Here is a 3895-nt window from a genome sequence, read left to right as displayed (position 1 = left end):
AATACGAAGGGAGCTCAAATACCTCCGGGTTGCACTCAAAGCCGTATTCAAAGAAGATCGACGCCTTAAGGATGCCGAGGGGTTATCAACCACCAAAGTTCATGCAGTTTGATGGAAAAGGCTGCATGGAAACCCACCAAGGAAGCGATGACGGTCAACACATCTCCCGTCAAAATCTCCACACGAGGCAAAGCGATTCAAACCGAAGCTTTTCGTGATCAAGAGATGCGTAGACGCACTTTGAAGGAGCTTGAGGAGAAGACTTATCCATTCCCCGACTCTGATGTGGTTGCCATGCTGGATGACCTGTTGGACAAGAAGGTGATCAGTTTGCCTGAGTGCAGACGGCCGGAAGAGATGAATCGTACCGACAGTCCAAGATACTGTAAATTCCACCGCTTCATCAGTCATCCGACAGAAAAGTGCTTCGTGCTGAAAGATCTCATCATGAAGCTGGCTCAGAAAGGAATCATCGAGCTAGATCTTGACGATGTGGTGAAGTCAAACTATACCACTTTCACTTCTGGCTCTTTCGACTTAAAGTTTTCACCTCAACCGCTGGGGGCATCCTCCAAGACAAGCAAAGTTGAAGGATGGACTCAAGTCACTTCTAAGAAATTGCACAAGAAGCATACGTCTCCTCCACAAGTCCGCCAATCGAAAAGGGGGCAAAGCAGCTCTTGTCAACCTTCAAAGCAACGTGAACGTGTTGAAGATGATGAAATTACGACACAAAGATCGTCTGTTGCCATCACGATGCGCGACTTCTTACCCGGAGACTTCTTCAATCACGCAGTCAAGGCTCCTTGCTATGAAGATTGTGAGTAACGCCTTTCCAAAATTGCTTGACAAATTCACCAATTCTCCTTGCCTGCACGAGTCTAAACTGCATGGCACAAAGCTCCTTGTTCGCACGAGCATAAAAGGCGACAACAAACGCTCCTTGCCTGCACGAGCTGAAACTGCAACACGGCACCAAACGCTCCTTGCCTGCATGAGTTAAAACTGCAAATGGCACAAAAAAAAAAAATATATATATATATATATATATATATAATTAAAATAAAATATATATATATATATACCAAAAAATATGTATGTATTCGAACTACGTTTTGACTTGATCTCTTTCTTTGGAAGGGTACGTAGGCAGCTTGAACATTCAACTTCGAGTTCAGTCACATCAAAATAAAAAATAAATGCTTTATTGAAGAAGGTCAATTATATTACAAAAAAAAAAAAAAAAAAAAAAAACAGTTTCTATATGAAAAAAAAAAAAAAATATATATATATATATATATATATATATATATATATATATGGACAACAACATGCAGGTCTTAGCAGCTGAGGAACAAAGCTCAAATATCAGACGCAGCTTAGGATAACACCAGCCTCTCCTTCAAACAAGATCTGGCCCAAGCCCACTCTCACTTTTTGTCATTTATCAAGGGAGAGACCAAGGCCTGCTTAAAATTCGCTTAAAAAATCCAGGCCCTCATTAAAGCCCAAAGGCTGCTTCTTCTCCATAGCCCAAAATCCATTTGGACCCATCTCTCCAGTTTACAGACTCAGAAACCCACTCCTATCCTGTCTCCGTCTTCCTCCCGAAATTAACCTTTCTCTCGGTCGCTTGGTATTCTTCTTCTCCAGAAGCTGTTGCAAGAGCGAACCAGGATCTAGGGTTTTACATCGGCGATGGCTCCCAATCCCAAGGATCCGAAGCAAAGCGGAGGTTTCTTCGCTTCCATGGCTTCCACTTTGACCAATCTAGGTAGCGCCATGACCAAATCCGTCAACGGCATAATGGGTTATGAGGGGGCTGGAGGTTATCAATCCAGATGGAGGCCAGGAAGATCTCGAAGACGAAGCAAGGAAAGGAAGATGGAAGCAGGAGGATCGGGATGGTTACTGGAAGATAATGCAGAAGTATATTGGCTCTGACGTCACATCAATGGTGAACCTTCCAGTACTTATTTTTTAGCCAATGACTATGCTGCAGAAAATGGCAGAGATTATGGAATACTCCCATCTGTTAGATCTTGCAGATGAATGTGAGGATCCATACATGAGATCAGTATATGTTGCATCATTTTTCATATCTGTCTACTTTGCCTTTCAACGAACCTGGAAGCCATTCAATCCAATACTTGGTGAGACTTATGAAATGGTTAATCATGGGGGAGTTAGATTTCTATCAGAACAGGTCAGTCATCACCCTCCTATGAGTGCTGGTCATGCTGAAAATGAGCATTTTATTTATGACATAACGTCGAAGGTGAAAACCAAATTTTTTGGGAACTCACTTGATATCTATCCAGTCGGAAGAACGCGTTTGACCCTCAAAAGAGATGGTGTAGAATTTGAATTTGCACCCCCTCCAACAAAAGTTAACAACTTAATTTTTGGACGAACATGGGTCGATTCACCAGGAGATATGGTTTTGACCAATTTGACCACAGGGGACAAAGTTGTGCTGTATTTCCAACCATGCGGCTGGTTTGGATCTGGTCGCTATGAAGTAGATGGATATGTTTATAATTCTGCCGAGGATCCTAAAATATTGATGACTGGAAAATGGAACGAGTCGATGAGTTATCAACCCTGTAACGGAGCCACTTCCTGGCACTGAACTGAAAGAGGTTTGGAGAGTTGCTGATGTTCCAGAAAATGACAAATTCCAGTACACACATTTTGCACACAAAATAAACAGCTTTGACACTGCTCCTAAGAAATTATTGGCATCAGATTATCGCCTGCGTCCTGATAGATACGCGCTGGAGCAGGGGGACCTATCCAAAGCCGGTTTTGAAAAGAGCAGCTTGGAGGAGAGGCAGAGAGCTGAGAAGAAAAATCGACTGGAAAAAGGACACGAGTTTACTCCAAGGTGGTTTGACAAAACAGATGAAGTCTTCAAGACAACATGGGATGACATGGAAGTGTACCGTTACAATGGAAAGTACACAGAACACCGGGCTGCAATAGACAACTCGGACAGCGTCGAAGCGATTGACGTCAAATCAATAGAGTTCAACCCCTGACAATCCTCGCTGCTCCAATTTTCTCCACCACCAGCTGTGCACGCCACCTAGCCCCTCCTCTCACCTCAGCCTGCTTTCGTCTTCTCTCGGTCGGAGTTTCGCTAAGCCTTCAGGGGAAATGGTTCAAGATCAAGGTTCAAGGTGCTGGGATCAGGTAGAATTGTAAAGTTTCAGAGGAAATGGTAGATCTGCTCTCGTCTTCACTCGTCTGCTCTCACCTTCCTCCGCGACGGTAGATAGTGCAAACGGGTGTGCAGTGACTGTGCAAAGCTTGTGCAGTCGTTGTGCCTGGCAAGGACCTCGTAGAGCTTGCTTCCTGTTGATGACTCTCACGGCGACGTTATGGCCAGTGAGGACGTTGCGGGTGTGGTAGACTTTGGCGAAAGATTGCAGAGAAGTTGAAGATGTCAACAACGTGGCAGCGGCACAGCTGGTGATCCCTTCCTCTGTGACAGCATGCGGTGCAATGGGTGCTCAATGGATATGCTCGGTGGCTGTGCTCAGTGGTGGAAACGATGAAGCTTCTTCCCCTGCCTCATTTGCAAGACTTTTCCTTCTGCCCAGCAAGGATGATCAGCCACGAACTCCACACCTCCGGCTCCCTTTCTCCGTCCATCTCCGTCGATGCTCCCTGCAAATTCCCCAGCCCATCATCGAAATTTATACAAAAAAAAATAATAATAGAAAATGGGATGGTGGATCAAAGATGGGGAACAGCCCATGGCAGATCAAAAGTTTCTGGTGGTGCATGGGCACCATGTGCAGAAAGAGAAAAAAAAAAAAAATTGTAAAAAAAAAATAAAATAAAAAAATATATATATAATAAAAAAATGATGGAACTTGGTGCATCCAGC

General features: G+C 44.1%; 1 pseudogene; it reads left to right on the top strand.

Annotated features, from left to right (window-relative positions):
- Positions 1-1578: 1578 nt before the first annotated feature.
- On the top strand, positions 1579-3068 carry LOC126594214 (oxysterol-binding protein-related protein 3A-like; annotated as a pseudogene).
- Positions 3069-3895: the final 827 nt, after the last annotated feature.

Source organism: Malus sylvestris, chromosome 12 (genome assembly GCF_916048215.2).
Source record: "Malus sylvestris chromosome 12, drMalSylv7.2, whole genome shotgun sequence".
Classification (NCBI taxonomy): domain Eukaryota; kingdom Viridiplantae; phylum Streptophyta; class Magnoliopsida; order Rosales; family Rosaceae; genus Malus; species Malus sylvestris.
The sequence above is the reverse complement of the archived record's forward strand: the minus strand, read 5'-3'. Positions and strand labels throughout refer to the sequence as shown.